This window comes from Lepidochelys kempii, chromosome 3 (assembly GCF_965140285.1).
Source record: "Lepidochelys kempii isolate rLepKem1 chromosome 3, rLepKem1.hap1, whole genome shotgun sequence".
Classification (NCBI taxonomy): domain Eukaryota; kingdom Metazoa; phylum Chordata; order Testudines; family Cheloniidae; genus Lepidochelys; species Lepidochelys kempii.
This window is the reverse complement of record NC_136382.1, coordinates 201,434,081-201,445,185: the sequence shown is the minus strand read 5'-3', so window position 1 is coordinate 201,445,185 and position 11,105 is coordinate 201,434,081. Positions and strand designations below refer to the sequence as shown.

The 11,105-nt window shown below is 43.1% G+C and overlaps 1 long non-coding RNA gene across 2 annotated transcripts; it reads left to right on the top strand.

Annotated features, from left to right (window-relative positions):
- Positions 1-2,325: 2,325 nt before the first annotated feature.
- LOC140908351 (uncharacterized) lies at positions 2,326-9,870 on the top strand. Of its 2 annotated transcripts, none has more exons than XR_012157843.1 (3): positions 2,326-2,553; positions 9,530-9,649; positions 9,761-9,870. It is a non-coding gene; the product is annotated as an uncharacterized LOC140908351 (long non-coding RNA). The 2 variants fall into 2 exon arrangements; XR_012157842.1 differs by lacking the exon at positions 2,326-2,553 and adding an exon at positions 8,259-8,748 and having other exon boundaries at positions 9,555-9,649.
- The last annotated feature ends 1,235 nt before the right edge of the window (positions 9,871-11,105 follow it).

Here is an 11,105-nt window from a genome sequence, read left to right as displayed (position 1 = left end):
ATGGTTATGATATGAATTTGGCATGACTAAGATATGTTTTATGCAAGAGGGGTCATGTGAGGTATCATTGAAAAGGTTATGATCTATTGAATGTGTTTATTCAATTTGTATGCATGTATCATTTTTGTATCTGAAGCTAGGAATATTGACCATGTATTTGTATTTCAAATGTGCTACTTTGGGTGACACCCACAACTAGCCCTTCAGGTACAACAATGAAAAAGCCAGACAAGGCTGATGGCCCATCAGCAGAGACAAAAGTGGACTGTGAAAGAGCTTAGTCTTCCTGTGGATGCTTCAGACAGCCTGCGAGTAATGGCTGCCACAGCTCTGCAGAGACATGTGACTGAGTCACTCTTGGAATGCCAGTGTTTTTCCACTGGAAGACAAAGGGTTTCTACAATACACAAAAGCTATATAAGGCAGGGGAATGACATCATCGAGGTTCTCCTCTGCCTCCCCACCCAAAGAGACACTGGGAAACACCTGGAAACAAGAACTGAACGGGGCGGAGAAGAGTTGAGCCCAGGCTGGATGGGTGTCTAACCTGTGAGTAATAATACCTGAAGTTTCAAGCTGCAGACCAGTGCAATCTTTGCAATCCATCTGAAACAACATTTAGGGTGAGAAATTACTATTTGTAGCCAATTTCCTGAGTGAATCAAGCTTAGTTTGTGTGTTTTATTTGCTTAGTAATCTGCTTTGTTCTGCTTGCTATCCCGTATAATCACTTAAAATCTGCCTTTTGTAGTTAATAAATTTGTTTTGTTTATGATTAAACCCAGTTTGTGCAATTTCTAACTGGGGGGTAAGAAGTTGTGCATATCTCTTTCCACACTGAGGGAGTGGGCTAGTTTTTATGAGCTTGTGCTGTGCAGATTTTTCTATACAGCACAAGATAATATACCTTTGGGTCTGCACTCCAAGGGAGGTGGGCACCTGAGTGCTGGGGCAAGTCCCTTAAACTGAGTCTTCCCAGAGCTGATCTCAGTGTCTGTGTCTTTCTGCAGCTGGGTGTGGCCCTGCCTATGTGCATGCTAGAGGAGGCTTAAGAGCCCAGCTAAGCAAGACAGGTTAAAGGGGGCCCAGGATGGCAGAACAGGCAGGCGCAGTGGTATCTCATTACATCAGGTGGCACCTTGAAGGGGGGCAACCCATCACAGACATCACTGATGACAAGCAGCGTGGGTTGATTTTAATCAAGGCTATTTAAATCACCAAGTAGAAAGCCTTGATTAACAATAATTTATTTTAAGCAACTTTACCATTTGTGTTTATTACCTTCTAAAGAAAGGTACATTCTCTCACGGATTGATATACCTATTAAAACACGTTGATTTACAACTAAATAGAGCCTTTATGCTAGATTGGTACATCCTTTTGGTACGTGGGAGGGTACACTATAACCATATTCATTTATTTAAGCAATTATATAGCTTACTATTTTCAGTAGTATTTTAGAAAATGCTGAAGGACATATTGCTTAGTTAGCAGATGATTAACTTTTTGTTCCTGTTGTGTGTCAAGGTGCATTAGGATGGTAACTGAAATTTAATTAAACACACCACAGCATATAAAATTTGTTTTTATTAAACTAAACAAGCCCTTAATACAATACATGACCTATTGTGCCATGTTTACAAAGCTTGACCACAAAAGTTAAATGTTTTTTCTTTGATTCCCTTTAACTCAGTTTTTAATAGTGACTCATAGATTCAGCATATTTGTAATTTATATTTTTAGAAGATTATAATTTTTGGCCTTAATTTATTTTTTATTAAAATCAAATTTGCTTTTAAATAGGCTCATTTAAAAAAAGTTAAATAATAATAATAATAAAAAACAAGATTAATAAAAACTCATCAATTTTTATTCCCCCAGATGGCTAGTGTTGTGAGGGACACTGTCTGTGTGGAACAGTGATACCCTGAAAGGGAGAGATTTTTAAAGTGACCTTGCCAGAGGGTTGAGTCACAAGAAGAGAGACCACCGCAGGGACTGGTGCAGCTGTTGGAAGAGGGTTGCAGGATCAGGATGATGAAAGAGCTGCTATCCCCAGCCAGGAGGGGGTGCTCTAACAATGAGTCCATTGTGTAGATGCAGATAATATTAAAGTAAAGGAGTATACAGCCACAAAAGTTCTCAGACTCTTTCAAATGGGGGGGATAAGTTGTGGATTATTTGATGGGTTTGAGGGAATTTATTTTTTCCAGGATGTGCTCTAGTAACTGCAAAATACAAATACCTGTTGTATGCTACATATCACTCCAGAAATCGATGAAGTTCTGTTCCAATTATTATATTGGTCTTCAAAGGGGAGATGATCCAAGAAGCTGTATTAATCTTCTATGGGTGATGACAATGGTGCATTTCTGGTTGACTCAGATGCCAATAATAAATTAAGGATACAAGCCAGATGCTTCCTGATATGACAAACCACATCTGTTTGATAAGTTGGCTCTTCGGGGTGAATTCCTGCTTCCCTGCAGAATATAGGAAGGAACCAGATGGGTTAACAAGAAGAAGGGTGTCTAGGATTCTCTTCCCTGCAAGGTCAGTACATCGGTGAAGAATGATGGCTCCCCATAGGTGATTCCACAATATGTATTTGAGAGTAAAGTAGCTGGGGCATTTTCAGGCCTGGTACAGTATGTGGCTGCCTTGTTAAGGTGAGCAAGTATAAGGTTTTAATCTTACCTAGATTAATAGTAGCTCTGGGAATCAGTCATAGCCAGATAAGAAGAGTCTGATGATCTGGGTATAAGGTGCTTTATTTGCTGCATGGGAAAATATTGCCATCAATTAGATAAGTTTTATATCTATAATGGGCAACATGTAGACCTAGTGAGATCGTACCTGAAATGCACAAGCTGTGGGCCAGCTCAGCTGACGAAAAAGGCTATATGAAAATCCAAGTAATCCCTTACATGATGTCCCAAGCTCTCCCTCCGTCACCTTGTGTGGGTTCTTTATAACTATAAATACTTGTCCCAGGGAGAAGGTGAGTGAGTGGAAGAGTAGTCCACTGACAAAGGCACTAGCCTAAGACTTGGGAAACTCTGGTCTCTGTTCTCTGCCACAGACTTCCTGTGTGACCTTGGGCAGTCATAGTCTCTCTCTGTGCTTCTAGTCCCCCTTTTATCAATGGGGAATAATAGTACTTCCCTGCCTAACAGGGGGGTGAGGATAAATATATATCCTATTATATATTGGAGATTGTGAGGCACTCAGATACTATGGTAATGGGGGACAGATAATACCATAGATACAGGTATTGCTATGATTATTATAAAATGTTTTATGCAGCCCTACTTCACACTGGGTACATCCTGAGTGTGCTTTGGACCAACCATTATTTAAGGCCAAACTTCTCTATCTAGGTACTTATACAATCCTCTTCACCATCATACTTCAACACCCCACAATCTGGGAACAGTGGTGTACTCTGAGATAAACTGATGACCCAATCTGGTCAGTGCAAAACCCCTGCTTTGGATGCTCAGGGGCGGAGGATGGGAGAGGTGGGTACCTGATGGTCCCCCACTTCTCCCCTGTCTGTTGCTGCCAGAAGCGAGAGAGGAGGCTATAGTGAGCTGTGGCAGAGTTCTGCCTTTCTTTGCTCTGTTTGGCTGCTCCATGCAGAAATCTTCTGACCCAGGCTGAGCAGATCGAAAGCCAGAACACAGAGTGTGGTTTTTGTCTCCTTGTACGAGGCTTTTGCAATCCTAACACACACCATCATGAAAGCATCCTGGTGTGTGTTTGAAAGGATAGTCACATCTCTGGAGCTGAGGGTACTTGGCATCTTACAGGAGCTAGAAACCTTTAATGTTATTATCTTTGGACTATACACTTGAACACCAGTTCCCCACATGGTTATAGATTCGATTTAGCTAAGTGCAAAGGTGTCTGGTGTAAACGTGATCAGAAAATAAATCCCCCATGTTCATTTAAAATGAGTCCTTATTCTACAAACCATAAAGATCCCCCAGATATAAATGAAAAACTTCAGCTTTCTTAAGGGAAGGACGACGCCCTTGCAGTTATGACACTGCATGGGACTCAAGCAACCAGGGTTCAACTCCCAACTCTGCTTCAGGCTTACTATGTGACATAGGGTACTTTAACCCTTGTGACCTCTCTTCCCAATCCTCTACCTGTATGTCCTGTCCATTTAGCTTGTAAGGACTTTTGGGCAGGGATTGCCTCCACTGTGTATGTACAGCACCTAACACAATGGGGAAATGATGTTGAGGGGGGCCTCTCAGCCCTACAGTAATGCAAATAATTCTCTCAGTGCGTTTTTGAGGGGATGTGAGATCGCATCAGAAAACACTGTCAAGATCAGCTCCCTGGGCCTATTAAAAACAAGTTTAATTTAATAATGTGGGAGCCTGCTGTTAGCAGCTGCAGTTACATTATGTATGGATGCTTGTGATACGATCACACTGCCTAGGACCTTCATTAGCAATTCTTCCATCTGACACTACACTTTGCAGTGGAGCTTTTGAAGCAGGATGCTGCTGCTTCGCACATTTACAGCAGCTTCATGCAGCTGCCTATTCGCAGAGACGTGACTGTTCAGGCATCAGCAATCTAAAAGGTCTCTGCTATTTGGATCATTACAGAGCAGTGAGTCACATACGCAGCCCTCTGTAGTGGGTTTCCTGTGAACATTCATTCCCAAGGCGACTTCACAACCTCCCTGCATCTGCCATTCTGTATTCAAATTCTGATAACTGGTAGAGACTGTTGGCTATCAAATATAAAGGGGCATAACCTGGATAATGGTGGGGGGCTCCTTATAGAACTAGGGGTCTATTTAAAAAAGTGCTTTATGGTTCTCTCTCCCTGCTACCATCTGAAAAGCCCCAGTTTGATTTCTAGGCTCAGTCTCCTGCTCAGCCCTTAAGGCAAAGGAGAGCTCATCTGATTCCAAGCTCCAGTGACCCCATGGCCAATCTAGTGGGTGAAAGTCTCTCTGGGGAGTAGAATGTATAGGGGATGACCCAAGGCCTGGAGCGAAGGAAGTCACAATTTATATCTTGATTTGCCTTACAAGTTGTCCCTCTCATCATGGCTGTTTGAATGCTAGTGTGATCCAGAGTGGGTGCAATTGAGCTTAAGCACTGGATTCTTTCATCTGCACTGAATCATTTAATCACCCACTTTGCACATTCCACTTCCATTTTCTAGTGTGAGGGTAAAAGAGGGGCAAGATATAAATGGGTGTGGTCTGAAGAGCCATGAGTTGTGTGTGACTGTAAGTAAGAAAACTAGATGCTTCTCTCATTGGCCTTATTTGGCAGGAGTAACTCACTAGCCACACAGTAGGACCAGGAGCCCTTGAATTCAGTGTCCCATTCATAAATATGTACATCCTGCTCTGCCTAGAACACAGTCCTTCTGCTCTGTGCAGGATCAAGCATCCCCCCAGAGTCACCCTTGGTCCTTCTACGCAGTCGTGATGAACCTAGTGGCACCTTTTGGGTCCCTGTTTCCCAAATGATGGATGTAACATGCCTTGCACGAAAAATGTGTACCCGCTCTGTCACTTTGTCTCCTAAGGATGGGTGACTTTAGAGGAGCTGAGGTATTACTGTCACCATTCAGAAAATTGAAACCATTCCTCATACTGTGGGAATGGCAAGCTGGAGCGGAGGTCTTTTCTCGCTTTGCATGCAACACATGATTGCATTTGAAGCAACCCCCAAACCTGAGGGTCTGATCGCATACTCCCCCAGAACCCCACTGAAGTCAATGGGGCTGTGCTCAGGCCCAGGGGTTTGCCCAAGTTCATCATATTGCAGAATTGGGGCCTGAAACAGCATGGCTTGGGTTAGAGTCAACAGACCTGGATGTAGTTGGCTGGGATGAGCTCGGATGTTTGAATGTGATGGCACAATGTATATCAGTGGGGCTCAAACTTTTGTACTGGTGACCCCTTTCACATAGCAAGCCTCTGAGTGTGACCCCCCCTCCTGCTGATAAATTAAAAACACTTTTTTATATATTTAAACACCATTATAAATGCTGGAGGCAAAGCAGGGTTTGGGGTGGAGGCTGACAGCTTGTGACCCCCCATGTAATAACCTCGTGACCCCCTGTGGGGTCCTGACCCCCAGTTTGAGAACCCCTGATATATGTACCAGGCGAAAAGCAAACTAATGCACATCTGCCGTTGTGTTCCTAAGCCACCACCAATTAACAATGTGACCGGTATCTTATACCAGCAGCATAGCAATCATAGATGCTACGGCTGAGATACATGCTCGCAACAAACCAGAAACTGTTAATACCTGCCAAGATTTGGCTGAAGACTTCATTATGAAGCTACAGGGAAAATGCTGGATGTGTGACGAAGTCCACCTTGCATTTGGCATCTATGCAGAGAAAGCAATGAAAAATACTACCAGGAAGACGAGACTCCATGGTATTACACCTGTCCAATACAAAATAAAAAAAGCTCTGTCTTCATCCAGTTCTTCTGCTTCAACCAGCCAAAAGTTTGTATATACTAGTGGGGGGAGGGGGAGAAGGCATTTCCAAAGTGTACAGCCCCCTCAAAAATAATTCCTAGCCTTTATCCATAAGGACTTATTACATCCTGCCTCACGGACACTGTCTTTCTTCTCCTCTCCCCATTCCTATTTACTCAGATACTCTAGTAATGATGACTGTATATCTCTCAATCTGTAGTGTAGTGATCTTACCACCACCTGCGTAAGGTAGGGAAGTACTGTTATCCCTATTTCACAGATGGGTAATTGCAGAACAGAGATGAAGTGACTTGTCCAAAGTCACTCAGGAAGCCTGCTACAGAGCAATGAATTGAATGTCAGGCTAATGCCCTGGCTGCTGGACTATTCTTGTCCAGCCAGCTAGCACTGATCTCTCAATATTTTCATAAATTCTGCTGCTCTTGGTGCAAGATCCTTCTCCTCTGCAGCATTCCTGCAGCATTCGAAGCAGCATTTCTGAATCTCTCTGCTATGCATTCCAAAGTTGAAATCTTATCTGTCTTTGCTTGCCTACCTCTAACCAATTTTTTGTAATATTGTAAGAAAAACAGACAAAGGACAAATTGTGGCATTTAGCTAATGGCTAGAGTAAGGCTGCAGAGCTTCGCCAGCGTATGGGGAGTTCATGGAAGCGCACGTTCTCTCAAGGGCCCAGTGTATAGGGGACCATGAAAGTTGCACTCTTCATTTATCATATGGTTCAGCCTGCTTATTCCCAGGCTGTGGGTGTATGTTTTCCAGTGGGGGAAGAGGTAGCTCTGTACTCACTACAATTTTGTGAGCCATGGGACTGCAAACGCTCTCCATTTAAAACACAGCTGCAAAAATTATTTTCCTAGATCCTCATTTTGATCATATCCCTCCTCTCTTTTTATCCTCCACTGTATCGCAAACAGACCACTTGCCTTCACTTTCATCACCTATCCCCACCTTATCGATCATCACTTATATACTATCATGATGTCAGTGCCGGACTCCACTCTGCCAGTGATACCAGTCTTTGTCGCCCACTTGTCACACTTTCAAACAAGCACCTTAGTGCTTTCTCCCATGCTGCCCCTCATGCATGGGCAGATCTCCCCATAAACTTCCATAAAGCCACCTCAGCACCATGCCTAACCTTTTCGGTGCCTAGGAAATCACTGGTATTCACAAAGCCTGAGTTAGGGGCGTAGATTCCTATACAACAAGAGATAGGAACTTCAGAACAGGATTCACAAAACCCAGCATACTCAGGGGCTCCTTGCCTAAACTAGCCAATGGAAGATTCCAAGATGAGAGACGTGTGCTAAACCCCGCCCCCTCTCAGAGATATGTGCCTAAACTGGGCTACTTGGGATTTTTGGTTCCCTCTCTTGGCATTAGGCACTAATGCTATTTTAGCAAGGATGTTGGGGTGGGGAGGAGGCCCTCCCTTGTAACTTTTAGCTCAGTGTTAGGGTACTCATCTGGGATGTGAGAGACCCCTGGTTCAAGTCCGCCACCTCTACCTGAAGGGAGAAGGAATTTGAATCTGCTGTGTCTCAGGTCAGTGCTCATGCTTGTCTGCTCTCTCTGGCCCAATGCTGAAGCTCCCACTGTGGATAAATACAAAATCTTTTGGATTTGGCCCATGCAATTTAAGGCCTGAAGGGACCATTGTGGTCATCTAGTCTGACCTCGAGCATACCACAACCCATAGAATTTCACCCAGTGATCCCAGCATCTAACGTGTATCTCTGGTTCAACAAAACCATCTCATCTAGAAAGACTTCCAGTCTTCATCGGAAGATTTCAAGTGATAGTGGATTCTCCATGTCCCTAGATAAATTTGTCACAGATAGGATCATCGGTCATACTCAGACAATACGGAACTGCTTAAAACTACTACTTCTAACTCAGCTCATCAGGTGAGAAATTTTCTCTTTTGTGCTAAAAGAAAGAGTTACTCACCTTGTGAGGTAACTGTGAACCTTTGAGATGTGTCCCCCTATGGGTGCTCCAATGTAGTGTATCCACATCCCTGTGCCTCCGATCGGAAATTTTAGGTAGCATTGTCAATTCAGCCTGCACTCTCCCTGTCTCATGCCTGCCCTCAAGGATATCTAGCACTGCATGGGTGGACTGCCCTCAATTCCTTTTTTACCGCAGAGCCCCTTATTAAGAACTCTGAAGTAGAGGGGAGGAGAGTGGGTCGTGGAGCACCCATAAGGACACACATCTCGAAGAACCACCGTTACTGTGCAAGGTGAGTAACCCTTTCTTCTTCTTCGAGTATTGTCCCTATGAGTGCTCCACAGTCAGTGATTCTACAGTACTTACCCCCGAGGCTTTGGAGTTGAGTCTAATATTGATGGTGATATGGCAGAGCCAAACATGGCATCAGATGCAGAGTCATCTATCTGGAAAGTCTTTGTTTTGAGACTGAGGTTTCTTGAGACCTTGCTGCAATCAAAAGGAATAGTTTAGGAGATTTCCTGAAGCTTTTTGTTCTATCCAAATAGAATGCCAAAGCTCTTTTGACATCAAGTGTATGTAATATTGCTTCTCTCTTGTCATGGTGAGGCTTTGGGGGAAAGATTGGAGGGTATAGGATACTGGCAGGAGTTACTTTGTGTGTGGTCTCAGTGTGACCTTATCCCTAAAAAGAAAATTGTGAAGAGTGGGATGGCTACTAAGAAGACTGTTTTCATGGACAGATGTGTAAGCAAGCATGTGGACATGGGTTCAAAATGAGGCTTTTTAAGGCATTTGAGGGCCAGGGTAAGGTCCCATGTTGGTATAGGACATCTGATTTGTGGGAAGAGGTTGCCCATACCCTTGAAGAATCTTTTTGTTGTAGGACGAGTGAAAACAGAGTAGCTATCTATCTTATGATGAAAGGTGGTTATGGCTTTACTGAATTTGGAGATAATCCTAATCTGTAGAATGGATGTGGGGGTAACATGTTTTGAGTCTCACCAGATTTGGAATCTTTTCCATTTCTGCATATATATGTGATGAGTTGTTGTTTTTCTTCTGTGTAATAGCACTTCTTTCACATCCTCTGAACAGGACATCTCTGCTTTTGAACCATCGAGGAGCCATGCCTTGAGTCAAAGAACCTGTAAATTGGGATGGTGGGTCTGTCCAGCATTCTGAGAGAGATGGTGAGGAAGGGACTGCAGAGTGATTGGCGGGCATATCGCTAACGTGTTTGTCTTGGCCACGTGGGAGCTAAGCGAATAACTTTTGTTCTTTTTTTTCTTTTTCTTGAGCAGGACCTTCAATATGAGAGGAAATGGAGGAAAGACATAAAGGAGACCTGTGTTCCAGTGACAGAGGAAGGCATCTCCTGGCAAATGATGCCCAGGTCAGGCTCTGAAGCAGTACTGGGAGCATTTCTTGTTTTTGGTTGTGGTAAATAAGTCAATTTTTGGGACTCGCCAATGTTGAAATATGTTGTGAAGAACAACCATTTCCCATTCCTGTTCCTGTGAAAATGTCCTGCCGAGGGTGTCCGCTGTGGTATTCTGCACACTGTGCTTTGTTTGAATTGTTTGCTGTAGGTTACCTAACAGGTTTATCGGTCTTCAATTTAAAGCCATAAGAATAATGCAGAATCCCAAAGCACACAATGTCTGACCGTGTCAGTTATTTCATGGATACCAACCCCCTTGCCTTTTTGTAGGAGGGGCGAATGTTACCCTGTTATGTCACCTGTTACTATTTCAAAAAAGGAATGCCTCCTGTTCCATCCCCTGCCAGCCACCCCTTCCCACCCGCCACAAATGGAGGAAGTCCAGAAACAGAAAATTTTTCCGGAATACAAACTAATGAAAAATTGAACACCTTACCCATCCTCCCCAATGCTTTATGTGTTTCTCAACAAAGAGTATATTAATGGAGATAATTTTTTTAAAATAAATTTTATCTCGAGGATGAGCAAACATACTCCCCACTACACTACTGTATCTACCGGAAGACTGGAGTGACATCTGCTGTTTACCATGCAGATCTAGGAACACTTTTTATTTTTCACTTAGCAGCCATTTTGATTGAACAGATTTTTATGGAACTGTAATTTTTTAACTCTTTTTAATCTGGACTCAGATGTTGCTGGTCCTCCTCCCAGAGTACTGGTGTGTGTGTGTTCTGTTTTTTTAAATAACAATGTGAAGCATTTGTTGAAAGACTTGGTTTCGCTCTTGATTACAAAAATGTGTGTGTGGTTTTCGTAATGGAATTGTTGAATAGGCTAAAGGATCTCGGTGCTGAGAGGACCAGTTTGCAGTCTATGTTTCACTGAGGAAAATGTAGAGTACATTTTCTGCCATCAAGCTTTAGGCTTGAACAAATTCTTTTGGGAAGATAAAGCGTGTGATCCTCAGAGCATGTCCACATTTATTCTTTTTAAATGTCTGTATTGGTCTGGGGTTTGAACAGCCCACTCGTTGGCATTTACTGTTCTTGGTGCTGGAAAATTTTTTAATAGGCTTACAAGTCATAGGATTCTAAAGTTATTAATTTTGTAAAGATAAAGGTTATAGGAACATCCTGTATTTCTTCCTCTGTCCTTCTTCCTCATCCTCTGTCCTCCATCTGTCTGTTACAGTATTCACTGCT